This window comes from Notothenia coriiceps, unplaced genomic scaffold (genome assembly GCF_000735185.1).
Source record: "Notothenia coriiceps isolate Sejong01 unplaced genomic scaffold, NC01 NC01_scaffold00026442, whole genome shotgun sequence".
In the NCBI taxonomy this organism is placed as follows: domain Eukaryota; kingdom Metazoa; phylum Chordata; class Actinopteri; order Perciformes; family Nototheniidae; genus Notothenia; species Notothenia coriiceps.
The window spans coordinates 1-8,505 of NW_011359143.1; the positions used below are offsets into that span (position 1 = coordinate 1).

General features: G+C 41.0%; 1 long non-coding RNA gene across 1 annotated transcript; it reads left to right on the forward strand.

Annotated features, from left to right (window-relative positions):
- The first annotated feature begins 452 nt into the window (after positions 1-452).
- LOC104957185 (uncharacterized) lies at positions 453-8,295 on the forward strand. The gene is made up of 3 exons (XR_799642.1): positions 453-599; positions 7,759-7,863; positions 8,183-8,295. It is a non-coding gene; the product is annotated as an uncharacterized lncRNA (long non-coding RNA).
- Positions 8,296-8,505: the final 210 nt, after the last annotated feature.

Below are 8,505 nucleotides of genomic sequence, written 5' to 3' on the forward strand. Positions count from 1 at the left end.
ACGCTGTATATCATGGGGAAAAGTGACAGTAACAAGTGTGGGAACTGTGCAGTAAAAGAAGATGTAGAACATATATTGTTACATTGTGACATCTATAAAGCGGAAAGAGAACAATTAAAGGCTAAAGTCTTAGAGGCAGAGAGGGAGTGGAGTGTGGTTGGTGTTTTGGGAACAAAAGGAGAGGGAGTAAAAGCTACCAGAAAGGCACTGTTTAAATTCTTGAGTGAAACTGGGGTAGGAAAAATAATGTAACATTAGGTCAGGAAAGAACATAGATTTGTTTTGTTTTATTTATTTAATGGTTTTATTGATTGATTGATTTATTTTAATTTTAATTTTTGATTAGAACATAGGTTAATGATTTGGAATGATGTGATGATGCATACTCATGTACAGTAGGTGGCGGTATGCACCTTTTAAGTTGTTTGCAATCCGCCAAAAGCAAGAGAAGAAGAAGAAGAAGAAGAAGAAGAAGAGAATTGAGAATCCTTCTTCTGGATGTTGCGGGAACTGCCAGATACTCAAATGAACAAACTAAGGAGGAGGACGTTTGAACAAGTGTCCAGTTAAGAGAGTTCCATCAAAGTCGAGTCTTTCATGTGAGTTCTGCTGATGGCAGCTTGATACATGTACGCTGAGGACATTGTAATGCGTTTTCTCTATGCAGTAGCATATCGTTTATTTACTTTTCTAACCAGTTAACGTTACTAGCTAAGGAGATAAACTACTTAGCTAGCGTTGTCAATCATCCTGTAAAACACCGGAATAAGGCAATACTTTCTTCAAAATAAAAATGGTGCGCTCACTTATCTATAGTACAATTTGTGCTACACCAAGAAACATCATGGTATTATCGGTTGGAGGTGGGGAGAAGACTCAACCGAACTTTAATGTCGATGTATATGCATAACTAATGAAATAACGTCGGTAACATGTTTTATTTTGATAGTTATCAACGGAAACTACACGTGCTTTCTTTCTATTGCATGACGCCTCGATAACAACATCCCCTTTTCTTTGATCACATTCTTTTTATTTATTTATTATAAGGCCATTATTCAAATAAGACCCTTTTAGTGAGCATAAACAGTGTCACTAACAATGAGCACTTCCGATAAACACTCTGTTGTCTGGCTTAGAAGTGGCCAAATTAAACTAAATCCGGTCAACATCTTTTCATAAAGACCTAACTGGTATGTTATTAATGCTGATACCTTAATACATAATTTAAGGCAGACCCTTACTAGGGATGTGTGTTACTAGCTGAAGGTCCCAGCTAGTTATAAACTCTGACCATATTGTATGGTTGACTTTTGGTCCTCCCACAAATGTTTGATAAATAATCAATAGTTATGGGATATACTGTAATGACTTAATAGGTAAAGGCAAATAAGTTTAGCTAGAACAGTCTGGTGGGTTCATAATATTGCCCCACTGTACTGTATGCAGCCTTTAAAACAAGTAAAACAAAATCATGTGATGTTACGATTTGCAAAATGCGATACCTAGTTTCATAATATAATATTGACATAATATCTGCCTAGCCATTCTAACAGTAACACAGGGTGGCAGCTGACTCAAATTGGATGTGCATCAACAGGAATAGTTATAAGCGTCAGCTGTATGAAATCTGTGTAACCTCACTGTGCTGCATTCTGATATTCAGTGATAATCGGGTTATGTGTATAGGAGCCACCTTAGTCCCACTCCCTCTCTTGCCCCTTTCACACCAACGCGTTTTCAGCACCGACTCGGATCTAAAGCCTGAAAAGTACAGTTTTTTCCTGTTCACACCGCAGAGGCGCCGCCTCTTAGCTCTGGAACCCGGTTCACTTCCAGCTCCAAAAAATTGTTGGTCTAGAAAAAAGAGCTTCGGAGCTAAGAGGCGGCGTCGCTTACGTCTCTCTTACGTCGAGGCGTGCAGGAAACTAAACCCGCCTCCCCTGAACATGGGTCGACTGAAGAGTCTCGTCATGCCTGCCTACAAGCAGTAGTGCTGAGCAAAGTGATTAGAAGGCAACCACACACTTATACAAAAAAACACACTTTATAAAGTCAGGCAACACTAACCAGGCTTCGTGTGATTCTGTTTATTTGTGCCTTACTTTGACCATCCGTTCGCTGTTATTGATCATTGTGGAGAGCAGGCAGACGTTTTGTTTTTTATTATAGCAGCTATCGGATGGAATCCATACATTGGCTGCACAGGTTGAAAAGTATAAGGTTGGAGAAGTCGCTATTTCATTTAATCTGGCTTTGCTTTAAAAGCAACACGATCATCGACCCGACGCAGTCCCCCGTTGTTGTTGTTGTGAGCGCCGTTGGGGAGCAAATCAGCAATGTAAACGGTGACGTCATGACGCAGCGGCGGCAGCACCATCCCGGCTCTGAGTGGTGTGAACAAAGTGGGAGCAGAAAAGGGAAACCGGAGCTGAACCAGAAAAGCTCTAGCTCGGAGCTAGAAAGGGAAAAGCGCTGGTGTGAAAGCCNCACCCAAAGCTGGGGCACAGTACTTATTAATTGGTAAAAGGTAAGGGAGAATTCCCAGACGTGTTCTGAAGCTTCGGTTCGCTGACGGACCGGACACATCCCTTTAATTATTTATTTATTTTAAAAATGGCATAATTTAGGTGCTAGCATGATGACGTGGTGAACAACTGTTTGCTGTCAGTTGATTATTTGCCCACTACGTAACTAACTTAGTCACACCAACAACACTTACTAGACCTAAAGTCTACCTTGTACATGACACGGATACAATAGTTTTAATCCTCCTTGTTATTGTGGAAGTACTCTCGAAACGTAGGATTTTCATCCAGTCTTTCTATGGAATGCAACGAACCTCTGATGTCAAAGATGAAAAAGGGTTTGTTTTATCGCGCAGCATTCAGCACACAGTGAAAGTGAGTGGCACCGCTCAATAACGTACCGATAGAAATGACGAATACGTTAGTATCGCCTATTCCGCATTCAATACTTGTGGTAATAAATCATAAACTTTTCATTTTTTCCTTTTCTTTATCAGGAGGGCCAGGGGGATTGAGTTCAGTGTTAGGGGGCACTGCCCCCCCCCCCCTCCTAGAACCGAACCTAGCTGGCTGGACAAAGCCTCAAAGCTCTCAATTCCGCACTGAATAAAAAAAGTGAGTGAGGGACTGCAATAGAAGAAGGGAAAGAAAGAGAAACTTTAAAACTGTTTTCCAATTGTTATGATATGTAACAGACTGACATTGTTCCTATAATTGGTCCTGAAACTGTTTAAGTCATGATGTGAAACGGTTTAACAAAGAAAAAGGGAAACTCAAGCTGGCTGCTACAACTTTATTTTATTTATCTAAAATCAAGGCACTTTTAAAGATGCACATATTTTTCACAAAGCTATTTTATTTATTTTCTCTATTTTATTTTTTAAATGCAGCCCGAGAGGAGCATTACACATATGCCACACGTATTTATCTGTATAATCTGTATAGTTCAATGTTTATTGACAATAAATAATTGTTGTTTTTTAATTATTTACTTTCTTTATTTGAGGGCCAGTCAGTTGTTGATTACATGCAGACGTTGTATCCTCTAATGGCATGCCATCATCCAACTTTCTCCATAACTCCAACATATCCCAGAATATTTCATTAATAAATGCAGCATGCTTTTTTCTGTCTGGGATCTTAATCAGCTGGGAACTGAATAGGCTCTCGGCCAATCACGGCGGAATCTGACAGAGCCAGCATGTAACATGCGGCCTTGTGAATTGGCACAGCAGCGGTAAGGGCGGGTCCTCTTCTTTGTGTACAGGAGGCTAATCTCGTGCTGAGGAGTGAACGGTGCCCAGCCTGAGGGAGTTTGTGGTGTCGCTGAATGTGTGCGTGCTGAAAGATAAAGTGCTGCTGCCTCCATTATTCGTCCGCCTTCAATAGTCGGATTCAGGTTAATGTGGTATTTAAAGCACATTTAAATTCCATGTAAAATTGGGTGGAAAAATACATCTTAAAATTTAAAAATGTAAAAATTGTCAACATTCAAGTACAATACAGCGCATGAGTATGCTGATCTACTCAACAGGCTAAAACCCTACAGTGTTCTTGTTCCATCGTCTTTTCGCATTCCACCATGAAATTATCACGCTGCTTTAGGGTGCCATCACACTAATAGAGACGCCGCAGTCTAAAAACCGGAAATAAACGTTAGGCATTTTTAGCACCTCCGGTTCCCCTTCGTCAAAAAGCAAATGCATTTTTTCCATAGGGGTTTTGGAAAATACGCTCGAAATAAGGTCTGTGTTGACACAAATTTAAGAGATAAATTCACGTTTTGTTCTAAAACGACATCAAATACATCAGCAGTAGACCCCACTGGTGAATTTTTGAAGCCAGTTTACGTGTCGAAAAATGATGGTTGTTCTACAGAGTGCTGAATAGGACTACAGAAATTGTCGAGGCGCTTCGCTCACCCTTCGTGCAGCGAACACGTACTCATCAGCTAAGTTTGTTTTCTATGGTTTTCCCTGTGTTCTGCTTGAAAGCAAGTACCTGCCTATCTGTAAGTATCTTTAGTATCTACCGCTGTCGACCGGGGCGGCTTCTCTCCCGCGGGGCGCCCTCATGCACGCTACGGTCAGTTAGCACCACAAATCTACAGCCCAACCCACGCGCATTTAATCGCACTTATCTCTTTTGTACCGCGGAACGTTTCTCACTGGATGAAGTTTCAAGGGGTACGATTATACTGGGCACCAATCTAATACCGCGAGCCAAACTAACGTCATCGACTTCACGCACAACACAAACCACAGTGAACAATAGTCGACGAAGAAGCTGATGAGACCGCCTTTTCGTTGGCGCGCCCCCGTGGATGGGACATTTTGTTTTAAAAAAACGGACGGATGGAAGCGTCGATAAGAGCAAGGTTCGTTTGCAAATTACTGCAAAAAGTGAATTTGCATATTCACCGCAGCACTCAAGCCTACAAGTATCACCTCAATGCAACCACACCTATAGCAGCTAGCGTGGAAGCTAGCGTGGACGTTAGCCCGACTCGGAGTACAAGGACTCCACACGCCAATTCGCGTTGATCAAACAGTGGCCTATGCAACAGAGAGATTTTATTTTTTTTCCCCATTGCCCAGGGGGGGATATTGGAAGAATAAGGAGGGATTGAGGTCAATCACTGGCACTTTTTTATTTTAAATGGTACAGTACACCTTCTCTCTATGGTTGAACTATTCTATTGTTTGTTGGTGCAGCACTGGCACTTTATGTTGAACTGTTTACTTGTTTTGGCAAGCGGTTTTACTTGAGAGAGGGTTGGACTCGAAATTGATTAGATTATTTTAAAATCAACTGTTGGTAAAATCAACAAAGTCTGCTTTATGGCCTCCTGAAGCAACAGAGAAGATGTTTTTCTAATAGTCATGGGTTTGCGCAATGTTCGTGAAAGTAGCTATGAAAGTATTGTGTTTACTTATAAAAAACAAAGTGTTAATCAGTTTACAGAAGGTGTACGCTACCTAATAGGCCTACCTGAATCTCTGAAATGTAGCTAATACTTCCGTAAATACTGCTATTGCTAACACTTTATGGCAGCAGTGTAGCTGCACCGATGAAAAAAATAAAACAATGTTTTGTTGGGCTTAAGCTTGATGTAGCTTCCAGTCATTATTCAAATGGTATATCTAAAATCCATGTGAAAAAAATTGCCTTTTCTCACCTGTTGCTCAGGTCAAATATTTGCTATGTGATTAAAAATGCGATTAATTGCGATTATTAATTAGCAAAGGCTGTAAATTAATTAGATTAAATTTTTTTTAATGCGAGTCGCCGGCCGCTAATCTACATATATCTAAATATCTGACCATTAGAATCTGTATTTTTGAAATGTCCGCTTTATAAACCGAGTTTTACCAAAATTATAGAATATTCATTACCAGTGTTTTCCGATTGTTACTCCGGCCCAGTTTGGTTCGTTAGCTATACGTTCAGCTAAAGCTAGCGCTACTACTTAGCTACGCAGATGGTTTGTTGCTCTTTGCTCCGGGTTGCAGCGCAGAGGTCTTCGCATGAAACGGTGCTCGTTCTACTACCCCACTCGTTTCCCCGGCCAATGTTTTCCAAAGGCAGACCGTCTGGATTCGTGCCCATGCTGGTAAGCTGAACCGTTACATTTTTGTCCCCATGTCACGGTGAAATAGGTAAAGATACATGAATAAATCCTATTTAAAACCTGTTGTGGTTTATATGATACAAGTCCTAATTAGTGAAGCAAGCAGCATAACGTTTCACCAATGTAAGCTAAAAGATTGTAGCAGGAATCAGTTGACATTAATTGAACTAATAACAAATAATTAGAAAATAATTAAAGAAATATAACTATTAAATAATTAGTGTCAACAGCTGACACCTATTTTCATTTTTTCATATGGATTAAGCTCTAACGGCATTTATATCCTTCCTGCTGATCTATACCACAATGTCAATAATAGTGAGCAATGTTGAGACTTATCAACAGTGCAAGGTTATATCTTTAGATTGTTTGTTTTAGCCTATGTAGCTGTATGTCTTAATGGCTCTTATATGTGACGGTTGACTTCGATGAAACTAATATTCTTATATCTTCGCCAAGCAGACCGATCAGCCTTTAAAAAACCTAACAGGAAACCTAACACTAACAACCACAACATTGCAAAGGCGAGTAAATGTAAATTAAAAACGATTCACAATTTCTTAATTACTTCTTCTTTCTTGCAGTGAGGTGAAGCTGACCTTGCACTTGGTGCCAGTAAGGATGTTCCTCAGGCTGAATGTTTCTCCTTCCTTACTGACACAGAAGCCCTTGATTTGCAATGCTTCACTAATGCCTAACGCCTTTTCAGCTCCGGCTTGGAGCTAGAGCCTGAAAAGTACCGGCTTTTCCTGTTCACACAGCAGCGGCGCCGCCTCTTAGCTTCTGAATCCGGTTCACTTCAAGCTCCAAAATATTTTCGTCTAGAAGCAAGAGCTTCGGAGCTAAGAGGCGGCGTCGCTTAAGTCTCTCTTACGTCGAGGCGTGCAGGAAACTAAACCCACCTCCCCTGAACATGGGTCGACTGAAGAGTCTCGTCATGCCTGCTTACAAGCAGTCGCGCTGAGCAAAGTGACTGGAAGGCAACCACACACTTATTAAAAAAAAAAAACGTTATAAAGTCAGGCAACACTAACCAGGCTTTGTGTGATTCTGTTTATTTGTACCTTACTTTGACCATCCGTTCACTGTTATTGATCATTGTGGAGAGCAGGCAGACTCTTTGTTTTTTATTATAGCAGCTATCGGATGGAATCCATAGATGGGCTGCACAGGTTGAAAAGTATAAGGTTGGAGAAGTCGTTATTTAATTTAACCTGGCTTTGCTTTAAAAGCAACACGATCATCGACCCGACGCAGTCCCCCGTTGTTGTTGTTGTGAGCGCCGTTGGGGAGCAAATAAGCGATGTAAACGGTGACGTCATGACGCAGCAGCGGCAGCACCATCCCGGCTCTGAGTGGTGTGAACAAAGTGGGAGCAGAAAAGGGAAACCGGAGCTGAACCAGAAAAGCTCTAGCTCGGAGCTAGAAAGGGAAAAGCGCTGGTGTGAAAGCCACATCTTTACTGTTCTCATAAAGAACTTGAGTTATTAAGTACAAATAATATGATACCTGTACATAACACATCATTTCAGCTCATCACAGTATTTTTTTACATTTCTTTTACTTTTTTTCATGATATTCTTTTTGTCCTTATGTCAGCTGTCTCGGTTCTCATTGGCTGATGGAGAGGACAGTTGTGTCGCTATGTCTCACAGACTAACCAAGGATCAGCTGGATGAACAGTTTGAGCTGTTCTTGAAAGAGGTACTGAATAATTTGACTCACTGTGGTACTCTTTATCGATAAGCCAACAACCTTTAACAGATAGCGGTCTGTTAAAGGTTGTTGGATTAAGGGACCTTGTATGGTCAATCCCGTAACAACATGGCAGCTCACTGAAAGGCACCATTGGTCCAATCCACACAAACTTGTAATCTTGTAGAGTTAAAAACTGACTGATACTGTTAAGTTAGCTTATCATCTTGTACATTTATTATTGTATGTATTGTTAATATACATATTGTTTAATAACACAGTTTTATCTTGAAGGCACTTCCCTGACTTAAATCCTATTTCCTGTCAGTCTGTTTCAGATGAATCCGAGAAGCAGCTGGGTACTAACAGCAGCCAGACATCAGCCCGGAAACCAAAAGCGTCCTGGCGGCCAGATGAGGAACCCAGCGGGGGGGGAGCAGTGAGAGGTAATGATAAAGAGGGTTCTCCATCACACGGGACACTGTTCGCCTTGTTTAGCCTGGCACGGACAAGGACAATGGGTAACTGGCTGCAGGTGTGCCAGTGTTTGTTACTGGATTTTACAATTGTAATATTCAGCTGGCAAGTAGTCTTGACCAAATGCAGCATGATGTAAAATTCCTCTTTTTGGTAGATATATTATATGCAATT